Consider the following 16578-nt stretch of genomic DNA (forward strand, 5'->3'; position numbering starts at 1 on the left):
TGCCCGGACCCGTCAAAAATTTCTACCGCAAATTTCGCATTTGACACAATTCTTGTCATAAGCGAAGATGCCAATGATGACGTATTGTTGACACTTGATGTAGATTCTTCTTGTTTATTGTCTCCCATATTTGACACAAATATTATTTAATAGCTGACGACACAAATCAAGATTATTTCCTTTCTGATGTAGAAGATCAGACTAAGCTGCAACCACAGAGCATACTCAGACAGAACCTTGACTCAGTTACCAAGATAAATCTTTTCTGATGTGGAAGATCAGACTATGCTGCAACCACAGAGCATATTTAGACAGTACCTTGGCTCTGATACCAATTGTTGCGGAAGCCAAATGTATATAGTGTGAATAAGTCACAACTACTATACCAAAAATTATGACAGCCACCAAATAATAAATAAGACAATAAAGCAACAATAAAGGGAACACCAGAATTTACGAGGTTCGGCTAATTTTGCCTACTCCTCGGACACAACCAATATTTTATTCCACTCCAAAAATACAAGTGAAATAATACTAAAGAGAGGAGATACAAATGTCTTAAACAGATGAGAAGGCAAATGAGAGGTGTGTTTCAATCCTAAACATTAGGCTTTCTTTTATAGGGGAAAAATCTCCCCCAAACTTAACTCCCAACCAATGTGGGACTTTGGCATTTTGCCAAACTTCAACAGGATCTCCGTCAAGAGTCCTTCATTGGAGAACACTTGATTCGCAGAAGAGTGCTGTCTTTTTATTGTGTAAGAAAAGAAATGGTCACCAACAATAGCTAGCATGCTATGGAACTTAAAATGTTAGGATAAGCAGTGAATATTGGAGGAATGTGACCAGAAAGTTCTATTGTCATGCTTACTGAATTCTTAATCTTCAGTATAAATATACTACTGCTATTGTTTTCACAAGCGAATGCTTAATTAGTCATGTATTGAATATGTTAGCTCAACATTATTATTTGGTTTTCCTTTTTGTTCTGTTTGTGGGAGGACTGTTTAAATTTAGTTTCCTGAGAACCTTTTAGCGACATATTTTCACTTCCTTAGCAAACGGATATGGGAGGGAAAAAAAGAATTTTCTGCAGTTTTTAAGGCATTTCTTAAATGTGGTGAATAAGACTTAATATATAGTAGAACTAAAGGTGTTTATCGGGCGGGCTGGGACGGGTTGAACGAAAAAACCAGCCCGTCCGTTATCGGACCGGGTTACTTAACGGGCTGGGGCGGGCTGAACTGTTTCGGGTTATTTAGGGCCCATTCGGTTCGGGCTTAACGGGTTCGGGGGGCCGGGCTAGTGTAATTGTTTTTAATTAAATTTTATTTTTCTTATTCAATGTTATTGATACTTAAGTATTTGCAAACTTTTAAGGCTTAAAATTAAACTTTGAAGTTTAAAGTTTAAGGTTTTAAATTTGAAATATGTATTTTAAAATTATAAAATTGAAATTAGAAAGTAAGTGGCTACAAAAAATTATTTAATAAGATCAATAGGCAATATGTAAGGAACAAACTCCGAAGGCTTTCATTTTATATTTTTAATACTTCAAATTAATTTGCAAGTTCTTTTTTGATTTTTTTATTTTTGAACTTGCAAATTAAAAGTTTACAACAATTATAAAAAATAAGAAATAGTACATCACATATTTCGCATCATTTTTGTAAGTTCTTCCATGTCAACATAAGGTTCAAGGTTTCCGGCATTGGTTGAATCAGAACCATAAACCATTATATCTCCAATTTCTCGGTCCTCCTTGTGAGCACGTGATTTTTGCCCTATATAAAATACTCCTACAAAATCCCAAGGAATTAGGTTTTTCTTTTAATTATTTGCCATTTTAGGAAATTTTGTGGATTTTTCTTAATTATTTGCATTTTTCTGTGCATGTTTAATTTCATTTAAATCATGAAAATACAAATATTCTCTGCATTTGCATTTAGGATTTATTTTTATATTGTTTTGGTTAATTAGTAAATTAGTTGTTTTATAAAAATAAAAAATCAAAAAAAAACTCATTTTGCATTTTAACTTTTTAATTTAAAATTTTGTAGTTTTTCTTTTAATTTGAGAATTAATTAATTGTTGTAAATACTATGATGAGTAATTAATCTAATTTGGTAAGTTAATTTAGTTTAAGAATTAATTTAGGTTTTAATTTAATTGAAAAGCAAAGGAAAATTGAATTTGAAAAAGAAAAGAAAGGAAATGAAGAAAAGGCTGCTGATATTGGGCCTTTTGCCACAACCCAAATGATTTTGCCCAAAAAACCCATTCAGTCCGGCCCAAACCCATGGCCTTTTACCCGGTCCAAACTATCTGGTGTTTAGATAATCCAAACGACGTAGTATAGGGCCAATACTACGCCGTTTGGAGTTTGTTTGTTTTAATTTAATCCTGACCATCCATTTGACTTCATCCAACAGCCAAGGAACCCTCCCCCATCTTAAATAAAATTGTCCGAACCCCTTCAGTTTCATCTCGTACCCCTTCACTTCACCTTCTTCATCTCAGACCAAACCCTAGCGCCGCCCCAAATTTCTCACCCTCTCCAGTGGCAGCGCCACCTCAAACCCCCACCAAATTTACACCCCATAACCCCTGGCCTATCCTCTTCCCAAAACCTGGAACAGTTTCCCTCGAATCCCTCTACATCCGCTCAAATTTTAAATCTAAGGTTGAACCCTAATTTGCTTCAGAAATTAAAGTGTTTTAAATTTTGGTTTGAGTTGAAGTTTATACTGATCAATTGTTCTTAATAAGAACAATTGATTAGTATTGAGTTTAGCTCATTTCAAGCCTCATCAAAACCCTAAACCTGGTCGAGATGTTCACTGTTTGGTTCATGCATGAGAGGTAGATTTCACCGTTGTTTCTTCCTTTTTCTAGTGAGTCGGTTGTTTTCTCATTTTTGATTAATCCGTTAATTTGAGTATGTTCATCTCAGAGTCCTACTTGTTCTAATCTTTTAATTAAGGTTAATTAGGTTTTGTTTAGATTTGTTAATCTGGTTTAATTCTAGTTTATTTAGTTATTTGTTCAGCCATGTTTTGATTTCGAATTCTTGTAATTCTGGATTTGCTTCTTTTTTCTTTTTTCTGAACCATTGAAGTTGACTTCTGATTTGGGAAATGCCATTTGATTGGGCTTTGGGGTCATTTCTGACCCGGTTTTAAGGGAAGCCCTTTCATTTTTTGGTTTGGGTCCTATGTCAGATTTGACCCATGTGATCTGCTGAGGGTAAATAACAGGGCTTTAAAGGGTAATTTGGGGAGTTTGGACAAAAGAATCTTGTGTAACCGAATAGAAAATTGCTAGGAAGGTGGGGTTTGGGTTTAGTTTGACAAGCATGCTGGAAAATCAGGTTTAAAGTGAACAAATTGGAAATCAAAGAAAGGGTAATGAGTAAAAACTGAAACCAGTTCTGTTGCCCTAGAGGCTTTGTACAAAAAGGCTTGTTTCTTTCTTCTCAAGTCAGATTTTAGAGAAATACACAAAATTCAGAAACGGCTGAAAGAACACCTTTAAAAGAATACTGAACTTTCTGCTTTCTTAGTTCAGAATTGGTTTAGGGCCTGCTTTCATTCTCCTTAACTTGAAACCTTCAAGAATCTCTGGTTCATTCTAGGTTTAAAATGGCTTAAAAGGACTAAGTCTCACGGTTGTTTAGCTTGTGTTGGTGCTGTTGATACTTTGTTGCTGTTTTCTCCAACTTCAAGCTTATTTTTCCTTGTTGTTTTTGCTGCAACCATGTACTTTTGGACCCTATGAGTGTATGGAATGCACATTTGAAGCTATATGATCAACTTGAACACTTATGGATGAGTGAGAATTTGCTGAATGTTAAGTTTGCATTTTTCGAAGATCCTTCATGTTTTCTTTTCTTTCATTGAGTTAGTTTACCATGGGATTTATTATATTTATGTTATTAGCAGCACCTTTTGGGGTTATGTTTAGAATCTAGTTTAGTTACTTTGGTTTTAATTGAGTTAAACTGCTTTCTTCATGTATTTAATATGGACTGTTGCAGAATGGACTGATTTAGCTGAGTAACATCTTCTTTTTTTTGTGAGATTTTTATTGAATTATTTCGAGCTAGCAATCAATCAGTCCACAATGAGTTCTTCTCATAGTATTGCTATTTTAGGTGTTGATGTTGTAGACATGTGATTTTTGACCCTCCCCAAGATTTTTCATATTTTAGCGCGTAAACATTTAATTTAGGCATAATATAGATATTTTAAGTAATTTTGACTCTTTTACTTTATTTTAGTACAAGAAAACAAAAATTACAAAAATAGGTTCATTAATGTTTTGTAGTCATTTTTAATCTTAAAAAAAATACAAAAATAGTATCGTATTTTTATTTTAATATGATATTTGAAAATACCAAAAATAGATTTGTTTTAATGGTTAGTTTTATTTTAATAATTATTTGAATGGTAGGATTAATTAATAAATGGGCTTGTATTTTAATCTCGTGCGCAACAAAAGAATAGAACTTGGGCTCGAGCAATCCATTTTTAGGCCTAATTTTGGATGTAGCCTATAATTCCTAGGCTCATACCCCTTAACCTAAAACTCTACATAAACCTAGACTCTACCTATATATTAGTGCTTAAAAAATCAAAAAGGGATGAAAAAAAAGATAACCTAGAAAGAGGGGTTGAACAAAAAAGGCTGCGCAGGAGACCAACCCCCCCCCCCCCCCCCATTCGCGTGGTCTTCTCCAAACGACCCCTTTCCCCACTGTTCTTCTTCTTCAACGCAAAACGCAACAGAACCCTAGGCACGCTCAAACCCAGCAACATTACTTCAATCGCGACACACAAAACACAGTCACACACACAGCCATATACAGAGAGAAGAGGGGCTGCTCACAAAAGAAAATCTCTCTCAGTCCCTTGGAGTCGCTGCTGCTGCGTCGCCGTAATCGATGACGGGGTGACCAGCGACGACCTTTCTCCTCCTTCGGTTTTCACTGTTATTGTCGTTCGCCGGCGACCAGCTACGACCTCAACGACTTCATACCTTACTTTTCTTTACTCTATTTCGTTGCTGAACACTCCGGCGACAGCGCTGACCGGATTTTACATTTTTGCGGCAACCTCCATTAACACTGATGGAGTTTCATTTGAGTCGAGCTTTGCCGGTTTGAGGTTTGGTCGATAGCTCGTTATGTTTATTCATCAGTTGGATTAATTTGAGAGATTCAATACATAATGAAATTCCAAAGTTCTTTATTCTTCATGTAAGGTCAGTTTCTATTTCTACTGTCTTTGACAAATTGTATTACCTCGGTCGGTCAAATGTTTTGTTGCTATTTGATTTTGCATCTCCTTGTTTAGCTAACAGAGAGTATTTTATTGTCTTTGGTCTTTTGATTGTTGAATGAGTATATGCTTTGCCTGTGAAGTTGAAACTCAAAGTTTAAAACAAAAAGGGGTATGTGAACTATTAGCCAAAGTTAAAAGTTTTGTTAATTGTTTAAGCGTGTCCATTTATCTTTTAGCGTTAACTGTTCACGTGCTTCTTGTAAATGTCAAACGAGCTCTATCTCTATAACACTATAATGCTAGTAAATGTTGTTAGACATTAGATACTACATAGATGTGATGTATTCCATTTCACTTTATTTTGTATTCCATGACTATATAGATTTACTAGTGACTAGTAGTAGGTATCTTTGACATTTGAGTGGCATAATTATGGGTTCCAAAATTAAGACCGAAGTATGCGTTCGCGCAATTTCGACCAAACTTTCTTAATAATAAAGGTGTTGCTAATAGGCCGTTAAATTAATTTTAGTTCATATAGTTCGAGGTGTGCCATTAGCTGAATTTCCCATGGCCAGCGCAAATTTGAAAGCGTGTAGTTGCTTTAGGCGCGTTATTTTAATAATGTACCTTCCTAAATTCGGGTGCGCATTTATGTGACCCAAATCCAAATCTCAACGATATTAAAATATGTCAGAACCACGGGTGCATTTATGTGACGTGGTTCGAGACGTGTTTTAATAACGTTGCAATCTTCTTAAAAATGAATAAAATCGGTTAAAGTTGAAATTGAACCATAGGCTAAAATGTGTTTAAAATCAGATATTAAGCCGAATATAACAGTTGAGCGACCGTGCTAGAACTACGGAACTCGGGAATGCCTAATACCTTCTCCCGGGTTAACAGAATTCCTTACCCGGATTTCTAGTTCGCGGACTGTTAAAAAGAGTCAATATTTTCCTCGATTCGGGATTCAACCGGTGACTTGGGACACCATAAATCTCCCAAGTGGCGACTCTGAATTTCTTAATATAAATTCAATTTCGATTGTCTTTTAATTGGAAAAACTCCCTTATTTATACATCATTTCGGGGGTGTAGTAAAAAAGGAGGTGTGACAGCTCTGGCGACTCTGCTGGGGATCGAACCCAGAATCTCTGGTTCAGGGTTCAAGAATTCGAGCTTAGATGAATTATTGTATTTGGCTTTATTTATTATCTGATTTTATTCACATGTTTGGGCCTAATGTGCTAAATGTTGCTTTTTATCGTTTTGATATTATCTGAACTGTATATATAAACTGTTACGAAACCCCTCTCTTCTCTCTCCTAAGGAGTGCACGCTGGTCGTGACTTCTTTCTGTTAGTGTCAAATCCCAAATAGAACGAGGCTCGGACAAGTTGCAAGCCGGATGATCCTTTGGTTACCGGTACACAGCCCCCTCCTCGGCTCGAGTTGTCCGCTCGGGTAAGCCAGGTCTAGAACAAATAAACCCAGGGTTTTAAACCTAGTATAACAATACCTCATGTCGGATCCCTTGTAGGAACGTTTGTTTGCATCATGTGCATATTTGGCTTTGGAGACTCAACACAGGGGTTGGGTCTGTCTAGGATAGGTACACCCCAAAAAATAAAAGACCATCCTGATGCATCTTATGTGCTATATGTTGCATTTATTCAAGGGTAAAAGGATCATTTGGCGGGGCAATGATAACTGAGGGTAAATGAAGAAATGAAAAAAAAAACAATGAAAAAGAAAGAAGAAAAAAGACAAAGAGAGTGGTTTAAGTGTGAGGATGAAGCGAGTAGGGTCCAATTATATTTTTGTTCCATTTTATTAAGAAAAAAGAGCATGGAAACTTCAAAAAGATTTTGCACTCTTTATCATTTTTCAAAAATCGAAAAAAAAAGAAATCCAAAAAGATTTTGCATGTTCGTCATTTTTCAAGAAAAAGCAAGAAAAAATGTGTTTTCTATGAATTAGTGGTTTTTTTTTATTTTCGCCTGTATCCAATTTGCCCGAACTACGCAAACCTGATTCTCGTCTTTCGGGGCGGGATATGTAGGCAACCCACATAGGGTCCGGTATTCCTAGTAAATCTTAGGTTCTTGGTTTTGCGGGGTCTTAGCCAAATCTTGCATTTTTAGCCACTTTCAGCCACATAGGTTAATTTTAGAAAAATGGTCACAATCATGTCTTGCGTGTGTCTAGTAGGGAATATTTTCATCTCACATAGTGTTGGTTTAAGTTTCTCTTACAGGTGTGGATTTATTTACCGGAGTTTGAGCATGACAGACATCCCGTGACCATCCGGTCAGGATCGCTCAGGCAGGAGTTGCTTAAGGAGATTTGTTTTATGTTTATGTTTTGAGTCTGTTCTTCATTTTTTGTCGCCTTTTACTTTCTAGTCTTGTACAGTATTGTCAAGTCTTTTGTTATTGTATTTTCTGCTTTATATTTGAAAAATTGTGTTGTAACTCAAAAATCCAAAAAAAGATATGTTGCATTTTATATTTTCGTTATAAGTTTTCTTTAGAATACTAATTCTAGAAATGAAAAAAATTTGAGGTTGTTTTTCCTTTAGGCAATTAATATCTAGGACTTAAAATGAATTGTTTTTAAGTTTCCTTTAGTATATTAGGACCAAAATTCAAAAAAAAAGAAAAGAGAATTTTCTTTTAGTACTTCTTTAAAAGCTTTCTTTAGGATGTTGATTCCAAAATCCAAAAAGATTTTCGTTTGAGGTGTCTCTTCGGGAAATTAGTGAAAAATAAAAAACAAATTCTTTATTAGAACTTTAGTTTATTGTACATAGAAAAAATACTTTATCTTTTGTTTATCATTAGAATTTTTTTAAGTAATCAAAATTGAAATCCAAAAGAATTTTGTTTTATCTTTTTCATTGCTCGTTTCGGAATATTGCGTCAGGATATCAAATGAAAAAATCAAAATACGTTTCTGTGGTTTATTGTTTAGATTTCCTCCTTAAAAAAAACGAATCAAAAAATATTTGTTTTCTCTTCTAAGGGTTTTCCTTAATAATTTCACATGGAGTGTTTGTTTAAAAAAAAAAGGCAAAAAAAAAGAAGCAAAATATATGCCCGTTAGGCTTGAGTATAGAATATGTTAGAGAACATTAAGTCTAGAATTTTTAAAAACAAAAAAAGATTTGTTTCTTTTATTTTTCTTTTCTCATCAGAGTCATTAAGGTAGAAACAGAGAACGTCAGTTTGTTTCCTTTATTTTCGATCTTCCTGAACTACGCAAAGATCTGATTCATGCGGCGTCATGATACGTAGGCAACCTACATAGGGTTCGATCGAATCATTTTTTTTATTGTTAAAAGAAAAAAAAGGGAAAAGAAAAAGAGAAGGAAAAAAATAGGTGAAATTGTGGGATGTGAAATATGAGAGAAAGAAAAGAGTGATGATAAAAAAAAAAAAGAAATGAAGGAAAATGGGCAAGCCAGGAGGTGCTAGAAAAGCAAAGAAAAGAAAGGATTGAAATGAATAAATTGGGATGATGCCAACTGACCGTTGTACCCTCGAAGTCATTTTAGAACCGATAACTGTGGCTAGGTGCATTGCACATAAAGTGAGATTTTCTTATGTTAAATGCTCTAACGCTAACGTGATGGCTTCATTTTGTATATTCATAGTAGAAGGGTGGTTGGTTTGTGGTTTTTAAAGTGGTAACTCTTCTCTACAACACAAAGTCAAAAGGCAATGGCAGACAACAACAGAACTAAGTTGGTTGATACTGGTGCCCGGAAGCAGTCGGTTGAACAGGACAATGGGTTGGTTGAAGAGGTAAAAATATTAAGACAACACATGACGGACATGTATCAAGCCTGGATGACTGGGAAGGCACCACCCCCGCTACCACCTAGCTTCCTAAATGCTACCCTTACCCGAACATCGGTCACAGTGCCAGATGATCCCCCATACTCTCCAGATCTACCCGCTTATCACAGTCTTCCCAACCGTCTTAGTAGCTCCATCACTCATCCTCCAATTACCTCTCCCCAAAATCACCCTCCTGTCACATCTACTATCCCCGACGATGAATACCCACTCAAAGCTCATGATGCCCAATATTACTCCTTAAAGGTTGCCCACAAGGTTCCTAACTCATACAAGCAGGGCCCGCAGAATGAACCTCATGTTGAAAATGAAAATTTCACAGAAAGAAAAGGGCGAGATGGGATACCCAGGAGGCCGAAAGGCATAGAACAGTCCTTAAAGAACAAGCAAGGAATGGGAGACTAGGGTAGCATGTCTTATAAAGAATTGTCTGTGTCCCCTGACGTTCGCCTGCCCGCGGGGTTTAAAGTGCTAAAGTTTAACTTGTATGATGGATGTGGAGATCCGGTAGCCCATTTGAGGGATTATTGCAGTGAAATGAGAAGTGTTGGCGAGAAAGATGATTTGTTGATGGCGTACTTCAGTGAGAGCCTGACTGGGGCAGCTTTGGAATGGCATAATCGTCAAGATGTTGGTAATTGGCCTACATTGGGTGACATGGCTCAAGATTTTGTTCAATACTTTCAATACAGATCGGGTGTTACCCCAGACTGCTCCTCCCTATCTAAAATGGAAAAGAAGCCGGAGGAAAGCTTTAGGGAGTTTGGGCTCAGATGGAGGGAGCAAGCTGCTCGAGTGAATACCCCGATTGGTGAAGAAGAAATGGTTGAGCTTTTCCTACAAGCCCAGGGGCCCACCTACTTCAGTCATTTGATCCCAGCCTTGGGAAGGCCTTTCAAAGATGTGTTAAAAATGGGAAAGATAGTAGAAGAGGGAATCAAATCAGGTAAAATCATGAGTTATTCGAAAGACATTCAGAACATCCCAGTAAGCTTGGGTGGAAGAAAGAGAAACAGAAAAGATGATCCGATGGGCTTTCCCGATCAACACATCCAGCCTCGACATCGTCCCCATGGATATCCTGATGCACCAGATGATCCTCCCCAATGCCACTTCTCTCCACGGAACTCCCAAAATCGTACATCACTCTCTCAGTACCCAGCTCCACAAAATGCCTATCTACCCACACGAGCCTACCGAAAACCCCCTGGATCAGGTTTCCGGCCCAATCAAGCATTTAAGAATGAGAGGTTGCTGAAAAAAGAAAAGGCTTTCACCCCATTGGGAGTGTCATACGCCAGTTTGTTCCAAAAGTTGAAGCAGTTGGACATGTTGAAGCCGATCCAGATAAAAATGCCAAACCCTCAGTCAAAGAAGTTTGATTTTTCTCAAAGGTGCGTATATTTCTCAGATGCCCCAGGGCATGACATAGAGAAGTGATGGAATCTGAAGAAAGCAATTCAGAAGCTTATTGATGCAGGTGACATTGTCGTGCAAAATCCAGATGCAGCAGACACTAGCCAAAGTCCATCGCCTGAGACGCATATGGTGAGTATGATTTGTTTTGAAAAGGAATATGAAAATTCTTCTGAGATCCTCAAAGGCCCACGCGCTGCAAAGTTTTCAGTGCTATCAGATGTTGATCTTAAGAACGAGCCAGCAAAGGGAACCCAAAAGCAATTTATTAAGAACAATGTGATGGAAGTTTGTGAAGATCCTAGTAATGTTGATGCGGAATTCAGTGGCTAAGATGCCGAGCTTGGCAATTGGAAAGATGCTCCTGTCTTGGTTAGCCAATGAGGAGTTTTGGTGGTTTATTTTGTTGTCATTTCTGTTGTCCGAGTTATTGCCGGGTTGTAATCCGAATATCGTCTTGTGACTCAAATCCTTTTATTTTGTCTAGTTCCTTTAGTCGTAGTATCTCACTTAGTGTTTTCTAGGTTTGTTCTAGGTTTGTAACCCCAGTCTAGTTTGTCTGTTTTGTTGTCCAAACCCTTTCACCATCTGTCTAATGCAATTTTCTGTTTTCTGTAATTTCTAGTCATTTTCATTTAGTTCCCTTTTCTTTTTATAGTTCTTTTCCTAATTGACTCTAGTGACATGACATGCACGCGTAATTCTCAACCTGGTTTTAAAAATCAGTGTAGTCATGAAGCAACGAAACAATGTTGAAGATGTAGGGACATTTGAGAGAAATAAGTGAAGGCATTTTGAGATCACTTCGAGCCCGAATTGTGTGAAACTGGGGTAGATAGAACATAAAAATACACTATAGAAATGCATCATGCTGCATCAGGTGAAGATAACGGCAAGTTTGCCCCAAATTTGTAGGGGGCCGTTCGTGGTAGTGAGAGTGAGAATGTTGTCCAATGGTGCTTTGTATGTAACAGATGTAGAAAGCGAATGTGTGGATATGGTCATCAAGTCTGGTGCAATCAAAAGATGTTACGAATGGTTTCCTCAGTTTGTTTAAATTGTGTAGTTTGCACTTGTCATGTTTTGGAGATTAGAATGACGAAGGCATTTTGTTCTGCTATCTAAACACTTTATCCTTCGTTACCCCTTTGAGCCTCATTTATTTTCTTTCATACCCCTCTTTCGGAATCAGTAGCAAAGATCAGAAACACAAGCGTGAAAGATAAGTAAAGGAAAAGAAGAAAAGAAAAGAACAAAAAGAGAGAGAAGAAAAAATGAAAATTGAACAAAAAAAAAGAGAAAAGAAGAAAAAGAAAAAAAGAAGAAAAAGAAAAAAAGAAGAGGAAAAAGAAGAAAGAAAAAAAACAACAAAACAACAAAAAGAGAAATAGGAAGAAAGAAAAGAAAAGAAAAGAGAAAGAGAAAAGAAAAATCACAACAACAGAGTAATTCCTATGTCATGAACTACGTTCGACCTGATTCCTTTTAAGGATACATAGGCAGTCTCACGGTTCGGTCTCATCAAAATAAAAATCCAAAAGTCCCCAAGCAAGAAACTGGGGTAGAAGTTGTGGTTGTTGTAATAAATCTGATTCCGAAAGTTGTAATTTTGAACCCATGAGAATTGTTTTTGAGCCTTTGACATCCTTTCTTTTTAACCCTATCCAAAAGCTTTACGGTCCAAAGAAAGACCTTCCGATCAGTATTCGAGAGATGTCAAGTCAAGCAAGAAGAGGTAATTCATATCAGGGGCAATACTCTGGCCTAAGCAGAAAAATAATGAAAATGAGAGAGTCTTATTGGTGAAAACCCTCACGGGCACCGTAGGGCGACGGGAGCTGAGAGAAATCCAAAAATGAGAGAGTCTTATTGGTAAAAACCCTCTCAGGCTCCATAAGGCGACGGTAAGTTGAGAGAAAGAACAGAATGAGAGAGGCTTGATGGTGAAAACCCTTCGGGCACTACAAGTCGAATAAGGATTGTGAATCAGATTGGATAATCGGAGCATTGAAGTCCAGTTTCATGGTTCAGGGGTATAACAAGAGTTGAACATCAGACTGGTTTGACAAATTAGGCCACTTAATCAACATGTGCATGTCATGGTCATTGGAGTTGGTATCCACATCTGATTTCTACTTTGTGATTTTCTTGTTAGGAATCATCTCTTTCCTTTGTCCTTTACTCTGTTCCTTTTGTCTTGTTTACTTCCTCTTCCTGAGTCTGTTTGGTCAAAATAAGTGAGAAATGACTTCAAAATTTGCCACCAGCTTTTCAATTGCACAAAATGAGATCTGGCCAATACATCAAAGTGTCCTAAGTCAGGAAAGAACAGCAAGCACATGGAGCTGGTAATAATCAACAAGCTTTGGGATCCTTATGAAATACAAAGGTTTGGTACACATTAATTCAGGAAAAATGCAACAGATGGAGGGTGTTAGGTGAACAGATCAAAGGTATTTTCGGTGAAACACGACGGTTTGGTACATATCAATTCATAAACAATGCAATAAGATGGAGGGGTTTGGTGAATGGATCAAAGGTATTTTCTGTGGTAAGATCGACAAAAGGTGTTTAATCAGTGACAAGCAAGGTCCTCCGAACAGAAATCAAAGTTATCATGGCAAGTGAAGGAGCAACAGACCTCAAGGCCAGGGCGAGTGGTTTAAGTCAAGAAAAACAACATGTGCGATGAGTGGGTGGCAATTGTCGTGCTTTGGAATTCATGAGAAACGCAAAGATGCAGTACACGTCAACACAAGAGCACGATGCAATAGATGGAGGGTGTAAGACTCGGCAAAGGCATCAGCCTAGCTAGGAACTTAAGTAGAAGAGTAAACCCCTAAAGAGTAAGGTAAGGCCTAAAGCCTATCATTGACCGAATAGCGAACTTAGCCAGGTGTATGGATCAAAGATATTTTCGGTAAAACACAAAGGTTGGTAAATGTCAGTTCATGAGCAGTGCAACAGATAGAAGGAATTGGGTCTGAATGGAGAAGGGGCATTTTCTGTGATAAGGATGACAAAGAAAGTGGCTAGTCCATATGCAAGCAAGGTCCTCGAGGGGAAATCAGTTATCATAGGAAGTGAAGGAGCAATCGCCCTCAAAGTCAAGGCCACAAACCAACCACCACATTTTAAACTAACAAGATTTTTCTTTGATTGAAATAGGGGCAGAAAAGTTCATTTGTTTCGGAGAAACCCTCCATGGAGAAAGGCAGTCACCAAACAGGTTTGATTTTTTATTTTCAGGACCCTCCTGAAAAATGGGACCTAGTTTAAAGTTCAGAAAATAGCATAATCTCGCATAAATGTATCCCAAAAGAATATAAGTTGGTTTAGAAGTTTGCATGTTCGAGATAGGATTCAATTAGGAGTTTCCAGGACCCTCCTTAATAATGGGACTTAGATTTAAGATTTTGATTAGATAACAACATTTAGCGTAAAGTTTGCTGTAGGGTAGTATAATTCAGCCATAAAAGTTGTCACTCTTAAGATAAAATTGGACTTTTGATTTTCAGGACCCTCCTGGATAATGGGGAGTAGTTTAAAAATCCTTTTATATAGCAAGATTTAGCAGAAGTCACACCTGTAGAAGATATAACTTAGATTATAAATTGTCGTTTAGTTAAGAGTTGTCAGGAACCCCCTGAATAATGGGACCTAGCTTTCAAATCCTTAGTAATACTTGGTAATATGATTTAGTTTTACAATCACATTTGTCCCCAGCCACCAAACTGGGGCAGAAAATTTTCTTTGTTTTGTCTATTTGAAGTCAGGAGCCCGCCTGCAGAGCAGGGAATACATTTCAAGTTGAAGTCAGGAGCCCGCTTGGAGAGCAGAGAATACTTTCAAGTCAGCAATCAGGAGCCCGCCTGGAGAACAAGGGAGTACGATTTAAGTTTAAGCTTTCAAATTCTTTGTTTTGTCTATTTGAAGTCAGGAGCCCGCCTGGAGAGCAAGGAATACATTTCAAGTTGAAGTCAGGAGCCCGCCTGGAGAGCAGGGAATACTTTCAAGCGCAGCAGTCAGGAGCCCGCCTGGAGAACAAGGGAGTACAATTTACGTTTTAGCTTTCAAACTCTTTGTTTTGTCTATGTTAAAGTCAAGAGCCCGCCTGGAGAGCAGGGAATACATTTCAAGTTGAAGTCAGGAGCCCGCCTGGAGAGCAGGGAATACTTTCAAGCGTAGCAGTCAGGAGCCCGCCTGGAGAACAAGGGAGTACAATTTAAATTTTAGCTTTCAAATTCTTTGTTTTGTCTATCTTGAAGTCAGGAGCCCGCCTGGAGAGCAGAGAATACATTTCAAATTCAGCAATCATGAGCCTGCCTGGAGTGTAGGGAATACATTTCAAGTCAGCAGTCAGGAGCCCGCCTGACGAGCAGGGAATACATTTCACGTCAGTAGTCAGGGAGCCCCGCCTGGAGAATAGGGTCAGTTTTTACTTTAGTCAAGCTTAGTTTATAGTTTTCCTAGTCTATTCTTTAGTTTAATTTCATCACGGCATCAATAGTACAAGTGGTTTACAATTTTGCTAACAACCCACAAATCTTCCTAGTGCAATCTGGGGCAGAAAATTTCTTTGTTTTGTCTATTTTATTGTAATCAGGCGCCCACCTGGAGAACAAGGGGAAACAACTCAAGTTTCTAGGGAAAGCAGTGTCAAAGGAAGACAACTCGAGTTTCAAGGGAAAGCAGTTTCGAAGGAAGACAGTTCAAGTTTCAGGGGAAAATGGTTCAAGGTGCAAAGGAAAACAGTGTCAAGTAACAAGAGAAGACGGTTCGAGTTCAACAGTGAGGCATCCACCTGAAGAAAAGGAAAAGCATCTTAGATTGCAATTCAAGTCAGCAACCAAAAAATCTCGCTGCAAGAATGCGAGTCAACTGTCCGAGGTGATCAACAGAAGTTAGTCACAATAAAGAAAAGAGAGAAATGCAAGAAGTGAATCCAAATGCTGAAGTTGATGAAAGATGTGAACTGCTTAAGACGTGGTGGAAGTCACAAGCACTATATGTCCGGTCCTAACCCAAAAGCTGTAGAAGAACGAGCTAGCACCTGCAGCTAACAAGCGCCAAGGTTCAAATCTAAAGTCTGCATGAAGAACCATTCAAGACTCAAGATCAAGCTTCAGAAGACTTATAGATAGGAACCTTGTAACTCGTAGTTGACAAGCTTAGTTAGTCTTTCTTATTTTTTGATTTTTGATGTAATAACATGACTGCTGACCGGAACCTCGGCGGAACGGCACCTCGACCGGCTCTCCACCTCGGCATACTCTGTCATCTCACTCGTCTCTGAACTACACGTGGCCTGATTCCTTTATAGCCAAGGATATGCAGGCAGCACAGATACCAGGGCTCGGTCACATTCCCATTTTCTCGTAGTTTTAGCCTCTCCAAATAAGGGTCGGGTCAAAAACCTGTCTAGTCAGTCTTTGTCTGAAAACTCTGTACGTTTCCAGTCAAAGAGGGGCAGCTGTAGACATGTGATTTTTGACCCTCCCTAAGATTTTTCATATTTTAGCGCGTAAACATTTAATTTAGGCATAATATAGAAATTTTAAGTAATTTTGATTCTTTTACTTTATTTTAGTACAAGAAAACAAAAATTACAAAAATAGGTTCATTAATGTTTTGTAGTCATTTTTAATCTTAAAAAAAAATACAAAAATAGTATCGTATTTTTATTTTAATATGATATTTGAAAATACCAAAAGTAGATTTGTTTTAATGGTTAGTTTTATTTTAATAATTATTTGAATAGTAAGATTAATTAATAAATGGGCCCGTATTTTTAATCTCGTTCGCAGCGAAAGAATAGAACTTGGGCTCGAGCAACCCATTTTTAGGCCTAATTTTGGAACTAGACCATAATTTTAAAGCCCATAATTCCTAGGCTCATACCCCTTAACCTAAAACCCTACCTAAACCTAGAATCTACCTATATATTAGTGCTTAAAAAATAAAAAAGGGATGAAAAAAAAGATAACGAAGAAAGAGGGGTTGAACAAAAAAGGCTGC

The 16578-nt window shown here is 37.6% G+C and overlaps 1 long non-coding RNA gene across 1 annotated transcript; it reads left to right on the top strand.

The window, feature by feature from the left end:
• Positions 1-4638: 4638 nt before the first annotated feature.
• On the top strand, positions 4639-7792 carry LOC142166241 (uncharacterized). Its single transcript, XR_012696469.1, has 2 exons — positions 4639-5262; positions 7542-7792. It is a non-coding gene; the product is annotated as an uncharacterized LOC142166241 (long non-coding RNA).
• The last annotated feature ends 8786 nt before the right edge of the window (positions 7793-16578 follow it).

The sequence above is a fragment of the Nicotiana tabacum genome, chromosome 11 (genome assembly GCF_000715075.1).
Source record: "Nicotiana tabacum cultivar K326 chromosome 11, ASM71507v2, whole genome shotgun sequence".
Lineage (NCBI taxonomy): Eukaryota > Viridiplantae > Streptophyta > Magnoliopsida > Solanales > Solanaceae > Nicotiana > Nicotiana tabacum.